Below are 26,286 nucleotides of genomic sequence, written 5' to 3'. Positions count from 1 at the left end.
TATAATAAAAAATATGCACAGGCTACGTCGACATTCAGCAATGGCCAACGTGCTCCCATCCATCACGCTCTGCGTTTGGATTAACGGAAGCGGGCGGGTGTGAGCCCGCGGCCTTCCGTTCTCGGCACTCGCCTGTTTCCCTCCGCATAAACCAGCACCTGCTGCAGCCGCACCGCTGAGCTGTGCTCTAAACGGTAACTTATGACCACCTAAAAAAAAATCAAATAGCTTCTCATTTGGCATCGTCCTCAGTCTCTGTGCAACATTTGACACAGTTTAACTCTCTCCTCCTTGAAAATCTTTCCTTGTTAGGTTTCTGTAATTCCCCAAACGTGTTTTCTGGTGCACGGGCCTCTTCTCTGGGGAGAAGAGGGCTGGGCGATCAGATCAGTCTGCAAACATTACTTCACACAGTCCTCTGTGGGAGACATGCCACGTGGTTAACATACTGAGGCCCAGAGAATTCCTGCAGGGAACACACTCACTGGTACACAGCTGTGGTATTTCACCACAGAGCCCATGTCTCCCCCAAACCCGTCACCACACCGCCGATCTGGTGTCTGGTACAACACCCTGGGGATACTATTCCTGCTTCTTCGATCCTCTCTTTCCATTGTTCTGTTTCCTCTCCCTCTAAATATGGGCTTTAAAGTCCCCTCATCAATCCTTTCTTCTCCCGACATTCCATCTTTGAGCGATCCCATCCGTGCCCAAGGCTTCAACGCCATCTACCTGGAACATTCCCAGACCCCTTCTCCAGGGAGCGCCGTTTTTATTTCTCCAACTGCCCGCTGACCATTTCTAACCGCATACCCTGCTCTCCCCTCAAAATCGGTATGTCCAAATTTGAACTTATTTCTTCCTGGATAACAGGTGGCCCTCCTGACTTATGACTTCTGCTCAGTTCTCCTGGTTTCCCAGTCACTCAGGCCTGGGAGCTGAGAGTCATCGTCCACTCGGCCCTTTTGCTCACCCTGCTTCCTCGAGTACTGACCTTTCACAAACCCTGTCTGCCACCTCCTCACCCCGACCCGTCCCGCGCATTGCCAAACACTTCCCACGGCTAGAAGTCTGCCGCGAGCTACAGGCAGACCGCATGGTACTCTCCAGAAGGCATGCAGCTGAGGGTGGCACAGCCCTACGAGACAGACGCTGCCATCTCCACACTGCTGACGCGGGACGCTGAAGCTGAGCAACTTCTGAAGATCGCGGAGCTCGCAGCCCAAACTCCTCAGTCCGATCCGACCACCAGTATTTCCCTCCCCGGATTTCTGTCCCAGCCAAACTGCTGTGTCTGTCATAAACCCTGTCCTTGCAAGCGTCACAAGAACGACGTGCTCGCGTCTCCCTAAAGTTCAATGCCCCCTCCGAAGCCCGTGAGGCCGCCCTGGCCCACGCTGCTCATCCCTCCCCCAGCTTTCTACCCGGAACGGGCATGCGTGCGGGTGGCCTTGTGTGTCTAGACGACGAGTTATAAGGCCAACCTACACACCCATCATTCCATTTACTGAGGCAGGAGACAGTGTGTCTTAACTCCAATTAAATCACAGTCCTTGATAGTAGAATATCAGTCTTAAAATTTCCTAATAGTTCTTTTCTTTCAGAAACTGCTGACTTCTATCAACAAGCAGACTCTTACATGTGTGCCTACAGAACAATTGTGATGAGGTGCCTTTGGCTGTGTTTTGTTTCCCGATTAAATCCTGCTTTGAGATCAAAAGAGGAAAAATACATTTTAAATTAATTTATATAGTTAACTGTGCCTAAAAAATAGTAGGTATTTAATATAAGATGAATGAATAATGTACCAGAACATTTTGAACTATAGCCAACATTCCTAAATTATTTCAATAATGTACATGTAACAGGATACTTTAAGCACAACCAGGAAGTGAATCTACGATTATGGGGAAAACAATGCACTGGAACATTTTATGCAGTCACACACAGCTGGGTGATGTGATGACAGATTCACTATTTTCCACACACGACTATCATGGAATACAGGCCCTGACACAGACCACAGTGAGAATGAAAATCAGTTGCCCTGAAGGGAAGAAGAGAAAAAAGACATTTAACAAATCACTCTGTTCTGCACAATATGTCGTCAGTCGACTCATGATTCGAAAGTGATGCGAGCGAGCTCTCCTATTCAGGAAGACGTTCTGTCCGATGACGAAGGAAATGACTGTTCCAGGCGGCCAGCACCCTGCAGCCCCGTTCAGCTCGCACGATCTGCATCGACCTGTGACTAGTGACGCTGTGGCTTCACGGCGCCCCGGAGAGCTATGACCTCATGCTCTACATAGTGACGTTCGGACTTATAAATTAATGTCCTTGAAACACTCATGAATTCTTACTTGAATACGATTGTTTTATTAATTATTGTTTTTTAAAATTTAAAACCCGAATGATTTCTCAGTTTACTTATGATCAGCATGACAGACTACTCGGCAGCAGAGCGCTGCACAAGCAGGGGAGGAGACAGGCAAATGCGACAAACGCAGTGACATCAGTAAAAAATATGAGATACAATTACCAGTGAAACACGGCATAAAATTCTGCATCTACTCAGGGCATATCATCTAAGCTGAGAATGTTAACGTGACCACTGAGTGTTAGTCCTTGGGAGTGAACGCACCATACTAGTTATTTCAAAAAAAATCCCCGAATGTTCAAAAAAATTGCTACGGAATATAAATCCAGCAGCCCGAAAACATCTGGTATTACAATACAGAAAGCACAACAAATGGCAGCAGATGGCTTCAACTGGGAAAGAGAGAACCACGGAGTAGTCAAGCACAAATTGAAACTAAAAGGAAATATTTTACAGAGAAATAGTTAAGGAGGAAAACATATAAACTCCTGAGGAAAAGTAAATGACTAACAGCAAAAGAAGGAATATTTATAAACAGGAAAGACTGGTATGAGCAGATTAGACAATTATCTAAGGACATGGGCATGAAAAGAGCAGAACGCGTTGTTGCCATAGAAACGATTCAAGAACCACAGGACCCCAGCACCAAGGAAGAAAAGATCACATCACGCTTTTTGCAAATTTAGACTCAGGCTTCGAGTTAAAGAAGAACTGTCTCCAGTTATATAAAGATATCAAAGTTAGTTAGAAATCCGAATAAATCGGTGCAGGTCAGTTACCTGTGACCACCCTCTGACTTGAACTACATGCTGAGCGATGTTCTATTTTTCTAACCAACGAAATAGCCTATGCTCATGTCTGTTAAACACGACTGCAAGAACATGCGAGGAAATCCAGAAATTGTTGTTATATCAACAATGACTCAGAATAACTAACATCATAAAACAGATATGCGAGTCTGGCAAAGACATTTAATGAGCTTCTGGACCGCTCATCATAAGAACTAATAACAGCGTTTCTATCGCTTTCATTTCTTAGACTTTTATTTATTTTCAGAATATTCATGACATTAATGTTTGAACACTTACTAAGGTACTGTCCTAACTCTATCTTTTAAAGTTTTAGAAAGTATGGCTCTGACATAAAAGCTGCTTTCTTAGGGAATATAGTACCATTATTTTTCCTAGTTTTCTTCAAAAGCAATTCAAGAACGCTAAGAGGAAGTCTGTAATGCCACCACGCACACAACCATATGCATTTCGACCTTTCCTGGCCTATCTTAGTCATGTTTGTCAGCTGAACACTAAGTTCCCAGGTGAGGGTTAATTTAATTTAGACAATACAATAACAGTTCTAGAAGGTAGAAGAAGATAGAAGAACATGGATCCTTCAACGAGAGGCTGTGAGTGGATATGATTTTAAATGGTATTTTCATCACAAGTATTTTTCCATAGCGACTCAGTTACCAGGTTTTATTACTATTTTTCCTTCTGCAGTGTTTGATGCACCCCCACCCCCACTCCCATTCGTCTGTCAGCATTCCAGTTTAGAGCCTTATCACTAGCTAAGGAATCCACTAACTGGTCTTCCTGGCCATTACGCACCCTCGTCTCGCATGCGCCCTGCTCTGGCTCATCCTGTGTACTGTAATTCATCCATGCCATTCATCGGGCGCTGATCATGGGCCTACTCAGTGAACGCTTAAATATTTACGATCTACAAAAGGAACAGGAACTAGCAGGTAATATCTGTCTGTGCTTCTGAGATCAGGAAACTGGCTATGCACTGGATTATGTTTTCTTGCAGCGGTTGTGGGGAATAACTAATGGCACCCGCACTACGAAACCAAAGGCTAATTCTACCCAAAGCTGCCGTCACGGTTATGACCTGCTGGGGCCAGACCTCTCCTGGCACACCTAAACTGCGAACATTCATTTCACACTCGAGTGTTCAGATGATTTGCTCATGAATAGAACCAGTGCCCCTGATCACACACACAGCTTTTCCGTGCATGGGACCTAACGCCTGCGAGGCACAACTCCGGTAACCCGATGGGAAGTCACTATTATGATGCCCGTACTTACAGAGGAGGAAACTAAAGCCGAGACTAAGCCGGCTAAGAAGGACCTGAGCTGTGTCTCCACTCAACCCTGGTCCAGGGTCGGTGCTTTTGAGCCACTGTGTTCAGCTGCCTACAGCCATTAAAAAGTGTTAGTTAATTTAGCCTGCAGAGCATCCAAATTTTTAAAAGTACCTCATGGCTTCATTTCAAATGACTCATCTGATACTTTAAGATTCTTCGGAAGACTAACGTTTCATCACTTCACTAAATCATCGTTATTTAATGAGTTGTCTGCTTATGTATGTACAGAATGTATTTCGGGATCAGTCTACATGGTCAGAGCCCCTGGGTAAGCTGAAGCATCTGGACTGCCCCATATGTCTCCAAAATATGCTCCCTGGATAAATAAATCTGAGTTGTTCTGGCTTAAAACAAAAGAAATACAGAAGAAAAATCTTGGTCAAGAAGTTAACTGTAAGGGCAAATATTGCCATGACTTCTACTAACCATTCCGGAAATATACTGAATTTACTTTGACTCCTTTCTGGGGCTGTCCTGTAGGCTGTACTTACTGGGAGCAGGGTTATAGACTGATAGTTTCATCTGCTTATTTTCTGTACATTTCCCTCCCCGACTGCTCTTGGCAGGACCAACCTTGGTGGCACCATCTCCTCGCCCCAAGAAACAGAGATTCAAAGAAACTGCTAACACAGGTTCAAATCAGAAAGGATTGTTGGTGTGTGTACGGGGCTAGTTTTTCTGTGAAGACAAGGAGACTGGGGCAGAGGTGACGGGCTGGAGGATGAAGAGAAAGCTCAGTGATGCATCAAACCAGAGTGAGAGAAATGAAGAGACACAGTCTCCAAGTAAGAGGGAAAAGGAAAAAAATCTCTGACTCAAAGATGAGGTGAGAAGTGTGAACTACCTGTGGACCCCATAACTTGCAGATAATTGAGGTCAACTATCCTGGATAGCTGGGTCACCTTGTGTGGGAGCGGGAGTGTGAAATAAAGATCTTGCCCTTGACTCAGGTATATGTGAATAGACCAGCTGGAAATCTGCCTCCAGGTGGAACAGCAGTGGACACATGGCTGTGAACGCACTCCCTGAACCCTCGAATTACGGTCAACATTTCCTTCTCCCTTGACTTGCAAATTGTCTTTAATCATATCTGTCTAAAAACGACAGGTAATTCGCTGTGAATCATACCGGTATTCGTGAAACTGCACTTCTTATAAGTAAATAACTTGCCCAATATTGCTCCAAGCCAACTGGTCCAAGCACAAGTTACACTAAAACTCCAAGGTCTCTATCAAGCCAAAGCTCTCTCTTAAATTTAAAATGAATACTGAGAACCATTTTTTAAAAGTGTGAGCAGTGGTGAGTGTTTTCATTTTTTTAAAGAAATAATTTTACAGTTTTTGTTTTCAATGGCATCAAAAATAATTTATTTTTATATATCTGCTGTTGAACTCTTATAATAGAAACAGAAAAGACAGCAAAGAGAACAGAAGACAAAGTAAAGAACCACCGCAAAGGAAGAGGCGTGTTAGAGCTGGCCTACCAGGAACACTCAGATGATCAAAATTAAGCCACGTGCTAAAAGGCTAAAGACGTGAGTTGCTCCGGAGCCCTCGGAGCCCTGTAGCTTTTGTGTCTGGAGTAGTTTTTGTACATAGAAAACACAAAGTTCAATTCGATTTTGGCTTGTTAAATTAACATTTGATTTATGAAAGTTACAAATTAAAAAAAAAGCTAATCCAAGGTTTTAAAGTTAGCTTTAATTTCTATTCAATTTACAAATCTGTCAAAATGCATCACTTATCAATAGTTTTCGATTAATTCCTTATATTTTAAACTGCAACTACAAATTGAATAGATTCTTTTTCCTTTTTAGATATTTCTACTACCTGATGTCAAACCTTTCTAACTATTTAATAAGTCTTATAAAACTAATAAACTTATAAAAATGTTGAACCTTAAATTCTTATGTTATTACAGTAACTTAAATAAACTTATAAATGTTTGTCCTAAAAAATCACAAGCAAAATCAACTCAATTATATCTTTTAAATTGGAAGTACAGTGACCAATAAGTACATGAAAAGATTCTCAGCATCGTTTAGTCATCAGAGAAATAAAAATCAAAACCACGATGAGATGCCATTTCAAACCCACTAAGTGCTGGCAACGATGTGGTGGAAGCTGGAAGCCTCAAACACTGCTGAGAGGAATGTACAAGGGTGTGGCCGCTCTGGAAAACAGTTTAGCAGGTCCTCGAAATGTGACACAGAGAGTTCTCCTATGATCTAGCAACGCCAATCCTAGGTATGGCTGATTCTCATCATCCACAGTAGTTCTGGTCCACAAAGTCCCGTGAAGACTAACTGAGACTACTGAGCCACTACGTTCTGTAGGGGAAACACAGGGTTAGGTTTTGTGAGCCTGTGGTCACGACGTTTTCATCAACTAATCAAAACGTAACCTTAAACAGACGTTGGTACAACTCTATGAATATTCCAAAAAAAATCCACTGAATCGTACACTTTAAAAGGATGGATTTTATGGTATGTGAATTATATCTCAATTTTCAAGAACTGGAATTACACTGAACCTGAATCTGAGTCTCCAGTTTATAGGAAAAAGGAAGACCAGAGGGAGAAATAAAATGACACCATAAAAAAGCAAAACTTAACCAAATCCAACATGTAGTAGATTTTATAGGACACATGTTCAGTTCTTTCAACAAATCAGTGGCACAGGAAGAGAGAAAGGGGGATAGAGAGCGAACCAGGAGAATAAAAGACATCTAAGTGCCATGATCAAATGGAATGTGCAAACTTTTTCGATTTCCATCTGAATGGACCAACTATTAGATAAAATCAAGGAAATCTGAGTATGGCCTGGGGAGTCAATGTTACCACGGAATGGCTGGGATAACGAAGTCATGATTTTACACACACTCTTATCTGTTAGAGTTCATACCTAAGGATTTAAGGGGAAATGACAAGACATCTTGCGTTTGTTTTTTAAATACTCCATTAAAAACAACTGGTAGGGGAGGATGGTGGTGAACAGGCTTAACAAGAATGGCACATGTGGTTAATTGTTAAAGCGCCGCAATAGGTATATAGGGCTCCTTCAGACTTTTATGAATGTTTCATTCTACTTTTATAAACGTTTGAAACTTCCTACAATTAAAAGTTCTTTAAAAATTATAAGGCAGTCTTACTACTCTAAGTCGTCAAGTTCTCTTAACTCTGAAAACTACATACACTGCCAAATATGGCGAGGTTGCATATTGGTACATTCTTTCTAAACTGAATTAAAAATCTGCCAGGAAGTAAAAGATGTTTGTACAATAAAGCAATTATGTCATCGCCAATAATTTTGGGAAAACTTTTGCATGAAACTTTTAGGGTTACCTCTCAGCTGCTAAGGTTTCTTCACCATCAGAGAGGCCTTAGTGGGACAAGGACAAATCCTCCTGCAACCACAACCACCAGGCTGAACCTGCTTTTTCATAGCTGCTGCAGCAATGACTCCATAACTTTAAGAAGAGAACAGGTCCCTCAGGAGCCTGAACCTAAACAATGTCTCACTGACCTGCAAACAAGACACTGGACTGTCATCTGCCAGAAAGATGTCAAAAGTATATACAAATCATCCATCTCTGAGGTCAACAATTATAACAAAAATATTTTAAAAAGCTTTGAAAATAATCAAAGAAACTCTGACCCTTAGATTCAAGTTTATTATTAATGTATATATTACCTAATTTTTTTGCCTACTCAAAGAAACCTACAAACCTTAATCAGATGGTCACACTGATTAGGTTGGTATTTGCTTGACTCGAGATGTGTGAAAGTCTCCCAAGCAGCGATGCACGCGCTTCGAGCTGGGAGAACATGATTCTTGTCATACGCTGCCTATCTTTTCGGGCCACAATTCTTTCAGGTGATAAAACAGTAAGTGATTCCATCTTGGATCTTTCTAACGCCTTGGTCTGAATTCTGATCGCAACTGGTAAGGCCAGTCCACTGTAAAGTGTTATGTGCAGACTCTTTCAGCTGTTCCATTAGGTATTGTTCTAAATTCAGCTGCTATTCTCCAAGGGTTTCATATTCTAGATTTTGGGAAATCACAGGAAGATTTTTGGAAAAAACTTGAGGACAGGAACTACCTGTCACGTAAGAGAACGCAGTTTTGTTAAGTGTCTCTTTAACCACTGACATTTCAACTGTGGTGCTACGGAATAAGCAGTTAATGTATTTGCAAATTAGTAGAAATACCTTATGAAAACACAACCTTAGCAAATAGGCTCTAAAGAAAAAATTCTTAATGTATTTTTCTTATTCTTCACATTTTAAGCATCTGGTTTTTTTTTTAAGCACCTGTGTTCTGTTGGTTTGTTTCTGTGTCCCCATCAAAACTACATTTCTTCAGGGCAGAAAAAGGAGAGATAAATGTGCCAGATGCTTTGCTGACTTGTGAAAGAAACGTAACGCTGACAGCAAAGAGAACAGGCTTAGTTGGTGAGGACGACGTCTGAGGAGCGCAGACAGAACCTCAGACTCAGAGGCGGTACTGTCTGTACAGGCCGTCTCCGTCAAGGGCACACCCGTGATCGCCTTTAAGTCTCCTCACACATTCCTGTCCACCGGCCAGGACAGCGCTGGAGGCAGACCACTGCTCTCCTAATTCCACACTGACGTTCCCTAATCTTTTTCAAATCTATAATTTAATGTACATTACAAACATTACGTGCATGCAATTGGGAGGCCCTTCAATAACTGTTACTTTTACCTTCTTGGCTACTGCAAAGATCAAACAAAATAAATATGGACATTTACCATAAATTCTAAGAACTTAACGTGCTGTTAGTCTCATATATGTGGTACTTAGCTTTAATTAAGTGAAATGGCTGTCCTTGATTTGTCCTTTTCCTAACCATGCTCAATTATTTCCTACCTTATATATGAGGCTTAGAATACATTTAGGCCTATAAATCCTTTGAGTATTAATTAAACATGTAAGCTGCATCTCCTTGATGGAGTGCAAACTCTTCAAGGGCAGGAATCACAGTGCCGTCTATGCCTAGGGATCTTCCTTCTGCGTCCTCCCACCTTTCGCTGTCTTTTCACAGTGCGTCTGTGTGGGAGCATCATAACGCATCCTTAATGAAGGCACGGTACACGTACTGAACCAGCTGACCGTGCTCCCTAATGTGCGTCAATAAAATCATCAGGGGGCCATTAGAGAGGAAAAGAAAGCACCCCGAGTACCGTGATCAACAACGCAGTCTCTAACAAGCCACAGCAGCCACTGGGGACTGACCTGAACGGCAGCAGCCACAGCCCGTGCACTTATGAGCGATCCCATTCCACAGACTCGGGGTGCTCTGAATGTCTGCCGTCGTATTAACAACAGGTGCCACTCTAGCTTGTTCTCTACGTACACTCACTGCGTACAGTGCACGCGTGCCCATTTAACAAACTTAAAGCATGCTATCACTATTTAACATAATTATGGAATTTTGATTGCTGTACATTTGCCTTTGTGACACAGAGCTGGCCATATTTTTGTTTACTTGTATGCTGAGTCTTTAATTGGAGATGCAACTCCAAATGTGACATCATAGGAAAATAACTTCTATTGCATGGTTTCTAGAAAAGGACATGGTAAAAAAAAAAAAAGTAGGAAATGCCTATCCAAAAAAGCACGTGCGTACGCGCACACAGACACTCCAACATGTTACTACTCCAAACGCCAGATTCTTCCAGTTTACTCTACAGCCTGGGCTTGGTTATCAGTCCTGCCACTTAACAGCTGTGACGTCCTGGACGTACTACTTGACTGTTCTGGGAGCTAAGTTTCTCAGCTGTCATACCATTACTACGAACACCTGCTTCATACTACAGAGTTGTAAACTGTTCCCATGTATGTTAATCCACGAGATACTCATACCACCCTCATTTTTTCATGCTGCACATGACTACACTAAGTCACATGCCTGGCAGCAAGACCAAGGTTTACATACAGATACTACTACTTATTCAGAATCTGCTTTGAAGCTCAAATAAGACAATAACTATGTGAATGCATTTTGTAAATGCTAAAACTTTTCGTAAAAATGTAAAGTAGCATGTTATTATCCATGTTCTCTTATTAGGGAGGTAGTAATTGTAATCAATAACCTCTAAAGTTAGTCTAAAAACTTCAAGAGTTTTTGAGTTTTCTCTTGGTATTAGAAAAATTAAAAAATAGATTCCCACTATCTAAAGACTATTAACATTTTGAACAGTGTGGTCATGCTCAATAGTATATAAATTCTTTTCCTCATAATACAAGAATCTCTCCACTATGTTAATCATGTACTCGGCAATCAATCAATCAACAAAATCTAGCATCTGCTATGGACATACTGAGTATGTCGACAAGCAAAGCAAAGACAACCTGTAGGAAAGTTCTATAAAGGATACTAACAATGCACGCCATCGTAGTTCACGTCATTCCTTCCTAAGTACAAGTATTTTTAAATGAATCAACATTTAAGACAAGAGGATGGACATTAGCACCACAGCAGATTCTGCTGTGACCAGGAGTGGCTGTGTGATCGCGTTCTGAACAATAAGGGACAAGAGAGACTGGTGGAGGCGTCTCGGAAACTTTATTCTTTGTTGATAAGAGAGCTGCAGGAAAATGGTGGTTGAGCTGTCCATGCCATGCCCTCCACTCCATCCTTGCCCTTCCTGCCTTTGAATTGGTTGTGATGTCCAGAGCCCCACGCTGTTCTGAAGCCGCAGGGCAGCGTGCCCAAAGATGAAAAGCCCATCCGCAATCATGAAAAAAAACACCTGCTGCTCGATGACATCCAGCTGTTACGCCGGACCCAGAGTGCCTTTCTGCAGACTTATTATATGAGATAGATAAATGTCTTCATTGATAGTCACTGTTGTTATGTTTTAAAAGGGGTTTTCCTTTTTTCTTTTATCAGCTAAAAGCATTCCTATCTTCCTTCAAATATCCAAGTGTCTTCATGCTACCCTCTGAATAAACAAAATTTCCTCCCTTACTCTGAATTTGCATCTCATTTCAAAATTTCTTCTCCACTATCGGCTGAGATCGTCCCTAACCTGGAAGGCTCTCTACCTAACCCTCGCTAAGCCTTACAGGGCCAAGCCTAGTGCCTGTGCCCCTCCAGAACCTTTCCCAGGGACCCAGAGGGATCGCCTCCCGAAGTCCACCGTCCTCTATTCATTTACCGACAGTCACTGACCATGCTCCACCTCCTGTATTTTATTCGCCAAGTAAACCTAGTCTTTCAAATCGGCACAGCATTTAGCCAACTCAAAACTCAGTTCTAAGGGTTTCCAGGCTGCGAATGTGGAATGCCCGCATTCGGGCTCTTGCGGCTGAACCCGCACTGAAGGCCTCGCTGGAGGAGCCTCCTCTCCTGCTCCTCACTCTAAGTACATGCAGCTCATTCTCTCTTCGGGGCCAGAGATTCTCATTCAAGGGTACAAATCAGAACACATCTGGGAAACTCTTCCAAAACACGCATGCTGAGGGACCGCCCACACCAACGAAAGCATGTCCAAGGGCACAGGTGGCACTGGTGTGTACCCTGGGCGGGACTTTTCTACTCTGTGTCTGACACTGCACCACTCAGCACGGTGGCTACTGGCCCATAGGCGGCTACTAAGCACTTGTAATTAATTTAAATTTAAATCTGCCATCTGAGATTCAGTGACTGGAAAACTACCTTTGGAACTTGGGTGTGTGAATTTACATTTCAATTGTAAATTTTATGAGATCTTTCATGTGTATTTCTGATGGAAATTTAACATCTGAATTGACATGGGCTGTAAGTTGATTTCAAATATCTGGTATGAAAAATATGTACAATACCATTAATAATTTTAATTACATGTTGAGATGACAGTATTTTTGAAATATTGGGTTAAAACATGGGCGGAAATAATCAGTTTTAAACTGTGTCTCAATTAAGAGAAACTAAGCTGTCAATGTTGAATTCAGGAAATCCTCTAGGAATAGAAATTAGCAATTTGGCTACGAGAATTGGTGTGATATTTTTGCTGTTTGGAGACCTTTGTTACTTTCTTGGTCTAAGCTAAGCTCTACAGAGCAGAGACTGCTGTACAGATAACCACCAGGTAAGTGAGAGGTTCTCTATCCTAAGTTGTATCGTATCTCGAATCAAGATACGGAACCAAGTTATCCTGGCTGCGTGTAACGACCCTCGAAATCAAGACCGAGGCCGGCAGCGCTGCCATGCGGTTCCCTCGCATCCCCAGCCATTCTGTGCTGAGGACTCTGAATTCCAAGCTACAGTGCTAAATGCTAAACCTCTCCAATCTTTACAATAGCGAAGGTGAATACATGAATTTCTAGTCTGTCACATTTTACTCATTCTTAAATAAACAAAAGCATTTGAGTTTTTGTTGTTTGTTTTAGGCGAGGCAACCCTTGGTGACCTCACAGACTGCAAGGACCTTGTCAGCTTACGATCCCTTATTTTTTTATTTTTTACGCCTACGGCACCTGGTCTTCCTAGGTGGTCTCCCATCCAAGTACTAACCAGGCCCGACCCTGCTTAGCTTCTGAGATCAGACACGATCGGGCGTGTTCCAGGTGGCACGGCTGCAGACGCATTTCCAAGTTTAGATTTTGAATTTCAACAGGGCGAAAGGCTACTAGTTACTATAGCTCAGTATGCTACAGTGTTCGAAATGAAAATATCGAAATAACTAAATTTCAGTTTCTCTGTTTACTTTGCCTCCTGTTTGACAGATCTGCAAAGAAAGCAGAAACCTTGAATTTTTAAAAATATGATTTAAGGCATCTGGGCTTGCTCTTATGTTTGAATCACTGCTGTAGACCTCCCCCCTCCCTTGGGGGTGGAAGTGGGTACAGAGTCATGATAAGGCTAGCTGCAGTGATAGGAATGAAAGAATGGGTTGGGAAGAAGAGGAAAGGGCCATAAACAAAATAGCTTAGATGTATTAGGAAGGGTAGTGTTTCTAGAGATTTTTGAGTTTTTAAATGTCAATCTGTGATCCAATTCTAAAAGCAGAAAGTAATCATAGATTAAAAAATAAAACAGAAACAAAAAATGAAAAACGAGCAAACTCCAGTCAAGAGAAATCATCAAGCCTGCTACAAGGGACACTCAAGTGCAAACTCACATGTGCATGTATAACTGCACGTATGAATGTGTGCGTGTGGTCAAGCCCTAACCCCAGCTCCATTCCAGAACTGGACCAGGGTTCTGAGATACGGGAGAACCGGCAGCTGGGTAAATGTCAACCCAAAATTAAAAAATGTTTTCTCTGTAAGCCAAGAATTCCCAATGAAATCTGATTCAGAGAATTTTTTAAACCTTTGCTTTTATTCAGTTCAAGAACAACAGAAAACTTCTAGCTTGAACCATTTGCAAATATTTATTTTTAGCTTTCTATTACCCTTAACTGCATCAAGGAGTAAAAAAAAGACGTCAAGAAGTTAAAAAAAAAAAAAAGCTAAAAAATACGAAAACGGCCATGTTTTACCTCCAGTTCACATACACTCACAGCTTTCTAATTCATGATAGCGAAGTCTAAATTTAGACTGACTAAGGAAAAAAAGATACTATCACACATCCTCTTCAGTCAGGAAGAGAAAGTTAATAGTATCTGCAAAGCCTTCAAACCACAGGAATTCAGAGACACTTAACATCAATTATTTAAAGAACTCCTAATCTATTATAGAGCAAAGGCAAAAGAGAACAAACTAGGTCACTCGACCAGAGGTACAAACACTATTTATTTTCTTCCTTTTCCTTCCTATAAAAGGGAAGATAGCAACCGCATGACTTCCCAATTAAAGCCGATCGATCACCTGAAGGATGTGTCTGTTCAAGAACTATTTCTAAATCTGATGCAATCTTTTTTAGCCTTTCAAAAAGTTTATTATTTTAAAAGTTCTTATTTCATATGTCACAAGTGTGCTTGTGGCTCAACATTAGAGGCTAATGTATAATAGTTTGTACATACTGACAGCAAAGTTCGAATATTTTTTACATCTTTGAGAGGTGAGACAGAATAGCCTAGAACTCTAAGAACATTGTTCAAAGTCAAGTTTAAAAAGAACTTGCCTGTGCCTTCTCCACTTCTCAGTGCTCATAAGACAAAACCACTTTAATGCTAAACACATTTTGAAATGTTATTTTTTCAGTGCTTTCAGTTCATATTGCTAAGAGGTAAAGTAAAAATGTCTTTATATCCTTTTTATCTGTATGTTTGATAATATTAGGTAATTATTAACTTTGAAACTGTGAAGAGTACTGCGGTTGTTTTTAAAGAATCATTATCACATATCTCATACATATACATCAAAAACATATATGATATTCGAAGTAATCCAGGAAGAGCAAGTAGAGCAGGTGACAGCTAAAATGTTATTGCCCGTGAGCTGGCAGCTGCTGAAGCTGGGCTATGAGTACATCGGTTTCATTCTACTATTCTCTCCACGTCTGAACGTGTCTGAAATTTTTCATAAAACTTAAAATAAGGGCTTACGAAACCCCACCCTCAAGTAACCCTCAGTGTTATAATCTACAGGAGTCCAACTATAAAGCTGGTCATTCACTTTGGGACAGAAAATGAGAACTACGCACTGAGGGTAGGCCAGAGAGGAAGGCCACGTGAGGTGGTTTCGCTGCACTATGCATCCACGGCAGGAGTCCTGGAATAAAGAAACGCAGGTACTAAGTTCATGAGAAATTCAGCTGCCAGTAAGTAAGAGTGGGCCAAGTCCACACACTAAGGAGGTGGTTACAATGGTACCGCCACAAATCTGGAAAAAGTTAACCTACCTATCACAGAATTAGAAGATTTGACATAATAAAGAAGTTGCCTTTTCTATAACCAATCCTGGATAATCACTGTTTACTTATAATAATAAATTAAAATACTAGGGCACTGCAAATTATATGGATTTCTTAATGAGTTTTCTAAAATAAAATGTGCTCTTTTTTCCACCAAAAAAGATATCATTTAACAACGACGACAACAACAACAACAACAAAAAATAGAAGAGAATCATATTAGCAGCTTGGAAAGAGACAATTCTGAAAGAATCCAAGGATCCCCACGCCCAAAGAATTAATGAGCACTATTCATTCATGTCAAAGGCTGACTAAAAGACCTGAAACCTCTCTCACAGGGAATAACTCAAGGATAATACAGTGCCTTTTCCTAACCCTCTGCCCGCAGTTTTCCTACAGACAACTGCAAGGATAAAATGTCCACACATCAGAAATGTAACAGATTCTACAAATAAGATGAATAAAATGATTTATGGTGTCTGGATGAGCCTAACAATGTCTCTTAACTTACGGTACTTCCAACACATGATACTTTGTTTCCTCTCTGGAAAGAAGTTTCAATAACGAGGGCCCTAGTGATAGTAGTATGTTAGTGACCCTGCGAAAAAGATGTACCAGAGATTAGCAGACTCTCACTGAGAGGTCCTTAGACTTTTTATAGAAACACAGAATGAATTCTAGATCTAGACTACTCCCAGATTCCTTGCGGTTCTGGAGTTTATTTTATATTCATGGTTCCTATATTTGAAATGGAATTAAACATTTCAAAACATAATATTCAAGGGTTTCTTTTTCTTGAATTATCTTCCACTCTACTTTTTTGTCCTTTCGAACTAAAGAATCAACTATGGACATTGCTCAAATCCACATGTTAGGTTGTGACCATGATATAAAATGCATAGTAAAGATATTAAAGTCACCCCCTCCTGCTTGCTAGTATTTGTTAAATGAATGCTGGCTTTTTGCTCTGTAATCTTATCACATGGGTACATAAAATGAACTGCCTCATTTCTAATGTATGTAGTATTTAATAATACAGTATACCTTCCCAAAATTTCAGAGATGTTACATTGTCACATAATAGGCTCTGAAAATAGCATGCCTGGGTTTGAATCCTGTTTAAAATCTTGAAAGTAAAGTAAGAAATTGTACTACTCTGGTTTTGCAAATAGGAAATTTCACCTGGAACTTGAAGACTGTCCTTTCCAAAAGAACATACTAACTTCTTCGGTTGAATTTTCTACCATTTTCTATTGTGCATCCTTTATTCACGAAATATATATTGCATAGATAGCAAAGTTTAGTATACCAATAAAAACCTTTTACCTGCTTGATATTTCTCCAGGGCACAGCCACATAAAAACTTTAACTTTCTTCAAACTTACTTTTAGTTTATGGTATTGTACTGACTTTGTAAAGAAATACAATTGTAAAGAAAATACATAATCTGAGTTATCTGATTGCACATAAATTCTCAAACCACAAACAGTGGGCCTGGAAGAATTTAGATGAGATTAAGAAGTGTGTTATCAGTAGTTGCCAGGTGACTGTAACTGGTCTTTTAAAGCCCTTTGTTAACTACTTAAATTACAAGATGAATAAATCTGCTTTCATTCAGGACTGCTGGGAAACAGTGTTGACGTTTTTAATTCTGATATAATTAACAATACCATCACTGGAATATGTTGCCTTGGTCGAATGTTATCTGGTAGGCAAAAGCTTCTATGTTGTCAGAGACCATATTCGGTAAGTCAATGATCTTTAAAAAATGTGATTTCTGAAAAGTAAACAGAATGCATAAATTTTGCAATTCATACATCTAATTTGTTTTCACTTTATTTTCTTTTGACAGGTGGATGGGGGAATAACTAAACTATAAACTTTAAAGTATAAGATTCTTTTAAAAAATCTTGTGTATAGAGATGTATACAGATGTTATTATCTATATGCCATATATGTATTTCCAAATCTATAAACAGGATAAGGCAATGTACTAACTATAAAAAAAAACCTTTTGTGAAATCACGAACACTTTTAAAAGTCATTCCTGTGAATCTCAAATATACACAAACACAAACTCCTTTTGATTCTACTGAAATAAAGTACTCTGGTTTAAGATGAGCAAAATGTTTCTAGTCACTGGCACATACATATTAGACTCTACGGAATCCCCAGAAAGAACACTGCATTTTAAAAAGAAAAAAAGGTACATATATGATGTGTTAAAAAAAAGCCTAATTTACTATTTGAGAAAACTAAAAATGTATAGGTTTCTTATGAATGAATGTAAACTGCCTACATATAGTTAAATTTGATATTTAAGACCTCCTCAAATCAGGACATTTCAAAATGGATCACTGTACACACAAAGACAGACACACACACACATCACACGTCACATAGAGACCAAGTCTAGTGGGTAAGCCACCATTTAACTAAGTAACAGAATTTTATAAATGACATTATTGGTTTTAATTCTATTTTACAAGGTTTACAATAATCTCATTGCTTTTCTAATCAGTTACAAAATTAGAATCAAACAATAAAAAAAAATAAGATTTAGATTTTTACATATGAATACAAAAAAAATAAACAGACTAAGGCCAAAGAAGGGCAACATAAAACAAGCCAGATAAACACTTCTCTTTAGAAAACGCTGGTCAAGGACATCAAGAGATCACAGAAGGATAAACACCATTCATTTCATTATGAAAACGTCACATGTCATTCTTGCTGAGGGGCAGTCATATTAGCCTACTTGATAATGTGTGATTAAGATTACCTTTCCTTCTACGCAGTTCACTTTAAAAAATATCAGATGCCAAGGTTAACAAAACAAGAATGGCCACGTTTGGAAAGTTACTCTTCAGTGAAAATTAATATGTGACCACACACGAGACTGTTTGCAGACAGCGGGGAGGTGGGTATGGCCGACCGTGTCCTGGTACTGTCTGACGTGCCCATCCTGGGACAGCTCCCTTTGCCCTTGTGATCATCTCTGGTGCGCTTCTCACGTGACTGTGATTCACACAGCTATCCGAGTCACCCGGGAGCAAGAAAAAGCCCGCGCAGGTGCAGGGAGGACTGCCCTCCCCTTCGTCCACCGCACACACTTGAACTCTTCCAGGAAGACTTCAGCTGTGGAGCTAGTGGTTCTCATTGAGACACGAGGTTCAGAAAAGAGTCATGTGTTGGCGTAATTTGAAAATAAAAATATAATAATAAGCTGACGTGTGCACTATACACAACCTAAGAGGAAACCCATCTCTATTTCAGAGTAAAGATATTTAGGGGACATGTCCTCCCAGTTGTTTTATTTTTCTTGGCTTCCTGTCCTAAGTCCCAAAGGAGTAAGGCAGACAGCACTCTGTGAAATGAAAGGGCCGTTGCTGCTTCCTGTGCCAGCTGGGAGTCTGACGACACCTCTGAGAGGCAAGATGTCCCAATTTTTTTTTAGTAAAACTGTCTTTTCCTGGGCATGGAGGATTTAACAAGAAACAACATAGTAAGTAAACTCTGAGTAAACTCTGCATCAAAGCAAGAACTGGATCGTGGCTACGGAACTGACAACCCTACTCTTGCGTAACAGAGAACTCCCGTGTAGGATTACGAAGGCTCAGTCTCAGAGCAAAAAGCAAGTACTATTAATGCTTTCCCAATTACATACAGCAGCAAAGCAAAACATTTTCACAAATACAAAGGGTTCAGTAAAGTTAGATACGGACACAAAAACTAAAGAAAAACCAGTAATGACTTTAAAAAGTGGACATACTTAAACTTTTTATGCCTGGCACGTCAATGTAGAAGAAAACTGGGAATTATAACAAAAACACTGTTTTGACCACATGTGAGTCAAAGACCCATAAGCGTTTACCAGAATACACATGACGACTGCTCAGCCCTTACTCCTCACCTTCCTGCACACCTGCCGTTCCCACCTCTCGTCTTCCTCGGGTTTCTCCTTGAATGGCTTTCGAGATAATCTTTTTTTCCTTTTTAATTTTCCTATAACTCTGTTCCTTTTCTCACTTTTAAAATCTTTGATCTCTAAATAGGGGCACTGTATTTTTAGGCTGGGCCCCTCTCTTGGTGAATTCATGTAATCTCATATTGGTATTATTTTTTCTTCAACTGAATGCCCACACTAATTTATATTTTTAGCCCTCCATTCTTTCCTGAGGGCTAATTTCCCATTCTTACTGGGGTTAAACAGACGTCAAAGATGACTCCCAGGTTCTTAGACTATTTGCTTTCTTTTAAGAAAAGAATTCTATAAACTGGATTATGTCTTTCTACATCACGTAGACTAATCGCTAAAAAAGTTAAAAGAAAGGCTGATGACAATATATCTGATAGTAGCAAAGAATGGATGCCGACACTGAGAGAACAAAAAAAAATCAAGTAAAACCAAAAGCTTTGCGATCCTGGACCGTCTGGAACTGCAATGCACAACACAGCAGCCGGCCACATGCGGCTATTTACATTTAAGTTAATTAAAATTAAAAATTCCGTTCCTCAGGCGCATGAGCCACTTTGTAAGTAAGTAGTCAGCAGCCGCACTGAGCAGCACAGATAAAAGAATTTCAGTTCCTGCAGAAAGTTCCACCGGACTAAGCTGCGGTGCCAACTCGACTTCTATGTGGGTGTCATGGGGGGCAGGGGCCTGGAAAGGGAAGATCGGGCCTCAACGTGCACACAGCCGTCTAGCAGAGGGGACAGATGAAACCAGGGGACAGATGAAACCGTTTGCGAGCGCTGGAGGAGCGGGAACAAACGACTTTGACAGAGTAACTGGTTAAGGGGCCCAGCTCCGCCCTCCAGACCGCGGGCCAGGATTCCCGCCCTCTTCCCAGCTCCTCGGAGGTCGTGGCTGTGCTCACCTGGCCACGTGGAGACGCCCAGGACTCTGGGCTGTCAGGACCAGAGACGCTGAGACCGTGAGCTCTGTCCCTCTGGATCTGATGCCGTACCCTGCGGTGACCGCTGAGGAAAAAGCCGTCCTGCCACTCCACTGTCCCTTCGTCCCCGCTATGAGACAGCTCTGCCTCAACTGCCGCTTCTGGTCCGGAGCTCTCAGCATGTGACTACGGGCCTGACCAAGTTCTAAGGCATTAATTACCAAGCGATTGCCATTACAACTGAAAACAAGTCTTGGGAGCGAGACGGGGGAGGCGAGATGCCTTCTACAGGGGGAGGGTGGGGTACGCGGGGTGAAAGGGAGAAGCGGGGCGTTAACGGAAGGACGCGCGTTAACGGAAAGACGCGCAGGAGAGCAGAGGGTTCACTTCAACTCCAACACGGGGGACACACGAGGGGTGACAGCAGGAGATGAGGCTGGATCGCAGCTGAACTGCTGAGCCTTAACGCCACTCCCTGACCGGCCTGGCCTGCAAGTGACAGCCAGCCTTTATCAAGAAGAGTCAAATAACGAGGTCTGCGCTTTCCAAACACAAACCTGGGGAAAGAGTGAGAGGCAGACGGCGGTGGAGAAATAAAGGGGAACGATACCGGGAGGAACGCAGTGAAGACAAGGACGAGGAGACTGATTTGAGAGACATGAGCGAACCCCGGCTCTGAGCTCTGACAGGATCTGTCTGGCACACTGGCACCCACTAAATGTCTGCTGCACAAATGACTGAGAAAGCTAATGATCACAGAGGTCACAGAGAAGGACAGAAAAGAAAAACCACTAGGAACACAAAAATGTAAGGGAAGGACTGGCAGAAGAAACAGTAAGAGAGATTGAAAAGGAACGATGAAACCAAGGGAGGCCATAGTCTCTCTGCCTCATGAGTCCCCAGTCATCTGATGGCCTGCTCCCTGACTCCTTCGGACCTCTGTGCAAATGTCAACATCTTAGCGAGCTCTGCCCTGGTCACTGTTTAAACGCTGAGCGGCACAGGTGGCCTCTCTTACCACTGCCCAAGTCTTGCCTGCTTTATTTTTCTCTGTAGTACTTTCTGACATCTAACACAGTGCATGTTTTCCTTATGTATTTTGTTTCGCTCCACTGGGGGAGAAATTTTGTCTGTTTCATTGACTACTGTACGCCAGAGCCTAAAAAGTGCCTGGCACATAGCATGTGTTCAACACATGCTTCTTGATTTGACTGAATGAGGTAGAGAAATAAAAAGAGCAGAATTATTACATTTAGACTAATAAGTATGGATATAAAATGATACCTAACATGCAAATTCTATTATTTTGAGTGCTATAACTAAAAATCTGTATAACTGAACAGTCCTTTAAGTATAAAAGGCTCACAAAGTTTTCAAGTATCTATTTATATACAATATATTTGAATAGATATAACTAATTATGTCTATTTATAGTCACAAAGTAACGAGAGAATTTCATAGCTTGAAAGAATCATTCGCTATCTTGATAGCCACAGCACAAACCCACCTCTCACGGTCTCAAACCCTTTCTCAACTTCCATTAGATTTCTAATTTCTTTTCTGACATTTTGGCTATTACTAAGTGTTAAGCAAAGTCAAGAAGCTAAAACTGACAGTGCCCATCGCAGTCACTCACTCCTTTAATCCACAAATATTTATGAAGAACCTACTATACAAACGGCGCCATACTGGGTACTGGCTCTGGTGGCAAATGAAAGACACGGACCTCTTCTCAGAACCTACAGCCTACTGGGAAAGACGAATGCATGCATTACAAAGTGTGACAAGTATGGAAGAAGCCAACAGGGTCCTGAGACAGAAACCCAGGGAATGAGGGGCTTCAACTTCAGAGGCGGTCGGGAAAAGTGTTTCTGAGGACGGGAAAGCTAAGAAGGCATGACCCATGCCCAGAACATACAGCAGTACAGTGGTAAGTGTCCCAGGCAAAAGCGCTGACGTGTGCCAAGGCTCACCCAGCTGGGCCAGGAGCCTGCGACCTGTGAGAGCTGAGAGGAGCCGGTACAGGGGAGCACAGTGGGCCAGCGAGGTGAGACCACAGGGACCGGCAGCAGCCAGACGACGCGGGGCTCGGCGGGGCTGCGGTCAGGGAATTTATCCTTCAGTGGAAGCCTGATGAAGTTCCCCGTTTTTCAGAGGGAAAGATAATCCGATTTATATCTCCAACGATCACTTGAGCTATTTTGAGGAAATGTATTACAGGACGTGAAGGGAAGTGGGAGAGTTAGTCCGGAGACAGAGGTGGTGCTCGCCACAGGCTGGCAGCAGAGGAACTGAGAAGCTGGCGCGTCCCAGATATCCTGCAGATGAACTGGATTCGGTGGACGAGGGCAAGGGAGGAACTGAGGACTCCTAGATGTCTGGCTTAGACGACTGCTTGGCTGATGGTGCCATGGTAAGTAAAACAGTTAAGTGTTGAATTAATTTGAGCTGTTCAAGAAGAAAGGACAGTTAAGCTATGAGAAAGCAGCAATATCAGACCAAATTTCCCACTGAAAACAACTATAAAAGTGACATAAAATACAAAACAAGCTAACAAAGGGAAAAAAAACCCCAGCGACCTGAAGGCACAGAGCGAGCGACCGAGAGCTGTAGAGAAGAGGGCCACACTGAGAAGGTCCCCACATTCCCCCTTGAGGCACCCGCCGACCACCAGCACAGGGCACAGAGGCCAGCAGAGCCGCATCCCAGCCCTTGTGCCAGTCTCACCGGGCTGGGAAGACAAAAGCTGGAATTCTGGAATACCAAGGCAGCCAGGAGGTGAAGAACCCAGATAAAAAGGAACCGCAAAGAACGAGCACGACGTGCTGCTCGACTCTGACCTCCCAGAGTGTGCTGAATCCGGAGCAACATGGACCGAAATGCAGAAAACCCAGAAAGAAGATGCTGCAAAGAGGCTAAAAAACTAAGCGGAGCTTTCACCGGCTTCGCAGAACTTGGAATTCAGGGCTTGCCGAGGAAGACACATCTGGGTAAATACTCCGAACTTTCAAGAGAAATTTCAGAAGAGCCATGCACTAGGAAAGGCTATATGAATTTCTTAATTGCCCTGAATTTAGCCTCACGTCAAATCGATCAATGATGAATCAAAGTGATTGATGTTTTTTTTATCTGCCTGTCAGAGAATATTAATTCCTATGTGGACAAAGAAAACATTCTGGTCCTCTAATTTTTCATCACAATGCTAATAAAACATTACCAGGCATTCTAAGAAAAAAGATCAAATGATCAAAAACCAGATAAAAGAAATAGGCTCACAGGTGATCTAGGTATTAGTCATCAGAAAGGTACATCACAACGATGATTAATAGTCAAGAAAATACATGAAAACATTGTGAGAACTTGAACCTGTGTAAATTTTAGGACTGAAACACAAAAACCAAAATTAAGAACTCAATTATTGGGTATAATTGGATATTGGACAAAAAAGACATGATAAGTGAACTTGAAGACAGATCAGTAAAAAATATCCAACCTGATATACTAGGGGGGGGGGAAAAACTGAAACTGTGAAATTACTAAACATGTACATAACTGTAGTCCCAAAAGGAAAGAACTAGATAGAAACAGTATTTAAAGAACACCAGCTAAAAAAATTCCCAAAGTTATAAAAGACAGCAAACCACAGACTCAAGACTCTCTACAAACTCCACGTAGTTACAATAAAAGCCATGCAGAAGCACACAACACAGGCATGCGCCACTTAACCACCGATACCTTCTGACAAATGCACCCTTCGGTGATCCGTGGTTGCATTAACATCACAGAGTGCACTTGGACAAAGCTGGCTGTATGGGAGAGCCTACTGCTCCTGGCAACAAGCCTGTAAAGCATGTTACTGCACAAAAATAACACGAGATCAAATCAAGCAAAGAGAAAATGAGGTGATCAAGGGACACTGTACAACAATCATAAATTTATTTGTAGTCACTAACTTCACCTCAAAATATATAAGGCAACAGTTGAGGAACTAATCCTCACACAGCTGGAGATTTTAACACGCTTCGTTCAACCGAGTGATTGAAAAGGCAAAAAAGTCGGTAATGATATGGTGGCTATGAACACAATTACCCACAAGGGCAGCCATGGAAAGAATGATGCCAGACCACAGTGGCATGTAAACTGGATACCATCAACAAAACCTACAGCTAGAAAATCCCCAAATGCTTAGATATTATACAACGTATTTCTAAATACCCATAGATCAAAGAAGAAACAATAAAATTTTTTAAATATTTTGAAATGAGTGATAAATAAAAATACGATATATCTGACCTGTGAAATCCTGCTTAAGTTGCATCTACAGGGAAATTTCAGACTTAAATGTATACATTAAAAAAAGGAGACTGATCATTAATGATTTGAGTATTCATCTCAAGAAACTCGAAAAATTACAGCAAATTAATTTTTACAAAAAATACAAAGAAAGGTAAAAGCAGAACCTAATAGAAAAAATCATTTTTAATCTGAAAGTTGGCCCTTTGAAAACTAATGGAGATAAAGAGGAAGCACAAATTACCAAAAATCAGATATTACAGATACTGCAAACATCAAAAAGGATTTTATAAAAATACTTTAAGCCAAATTGGAAAATTTAGATAAAATGAACAAATCCCTTGAAAATCTAAACTTGTCAAAACTGACAAGTAATAGAAAATGTAAATAGTCCTATATGTATTGAAGAAATAGATTCAATAATCCCCAGAACAAAACTCCAGATGACTTCACCAGAGAATTCTTCCAAACATTTATGGATGAAATAAAATCGATCTTCACAAACTCTTCCAGAGATTAAAAAACAGTTCCCAGCTTATTTTATGACTTTGATACATAACCATGATGCCTAAATGTCAGACTTTACAAGAAATCAAAATTACTAGTCAGTCTTGTTCATGAACAAAAATGCAAACATTGTAAATAAAATATAATCTAGCAATTTAGAGGATATACATAATGAAAAGTGAGGTTTAGCCACAAATTCAACGATATTTTAAAATTAGTAAATATGTCCACCCAGGCCTCCAAATTTTTAACACATCCAACACACAGCAAACATATATTCCTAAGAATTTTACCCTATGAGAATAATCATACAAGGCACAGAGATGTTTTAAAATATGCATTATTTCATTGTCTATCATAGCTTTTAAATGCCCACAAATATGGAATCAGCTAAACAATTTAAGTACATCAGAATCAGTTCAAAATTATAACATGGTTCTATACTTATTTGTATGGGTAGCTGTTTATGATATATGACTAAATGAAAAAAGCAGAAACATTTCTAAGGCAAAACACTAATTACATATGAAAGTAAAGAAAATTAAACATATATCATGAGAACATTTTGTCTAGACACAATGAATTGCCATCTGAATTTAATTTCACAAACAGAAGATAAAATGCCTAACTTGGACAATTTTATTCAGCAGAAAGAACATTTTCTTCTCAAAATCTAGCCACAGAAAATTGCCCACATATGTATTTTATTTAAACCATAAGAAATGCTACTAGATTTAATCAATAGGGAATCTGCATCCTACATCAGCAGTTATAGTCAGACAAAAAGCTGAAAGCACCAAACCTATTACAAGTCAATCTACATGTCACACATACAAAGCAATAATAGTGTCTGCATTCAAAGTCGTAAGTTATAGGAAAAAATTCTGTTGCGTACTTAGGATATATACAAGAGGACTCAAAGTTCCAATGACTTTAAAGAAAACTCTCTTTTATTTTAGCAATTAATAGGTCAATCACCTTCATTAAATTCACTCCAACCCAGAGGTCACACTGTATTTCACAGATACTTCAACAGGTGTCATGCCTGCCACAGAGCTCAGAGCAATCCACAGTGACTGCCTGGGGCAGGGTCCTGGGAAGGACAGAGGGTTCTGCTTAGGGAGGGGAACCTCAGGGATTCGGCAAGCTCGCTCAGGTGTGACGGGGGGGGCGGTGAGGGCTCAGTATGTTTATCACTACCGCCATCGGGTCCAGATCCCCATCCTAGCTCTATTTTTTACTAGCTACCTGACCTCAGACAA

The 26,286-nt window shown here is 40.9% G+C and overlaps 1 protein-coding gene and 1 pseudogene across 1 annotated transcript in view; both read right to left on the bottom strand.

Moving 5' to 3' along the window:
* The window catches only part of UBL3 (ubiquitin like 3), a 54,778-nt gene that overhangs the window by 21,268 nt on the left and 7,224 nt on the right, over positions 1 to 26,286 (bottom strand). The window lies entirely within an intron of this gene.
* LOC120603178 (uncharacterized) lies at positions 12,992 to 13,110 on the bottom strand (annotated as a pseudogene).

This window comes from Pteropus medius, unplaced genomic scaffold (genome assembly GCF_902729225.1).
Source record: "Pteropus medius unplaced genomic scaffold, Ma_sr-lr_union100, whole genome shotgun sequence".
Lineage (NCBI taxonomy): Eukaryota > Metazoa > Chordata > Mammalia > Chiroptera > Pteropodidae > Pteropus > Pteropus medius.
The sequence above is the reverse complement of the archived record's forward strand: the minus strand, read 5'-3'. Positions and strand labels throughout refer to the sequence as shown.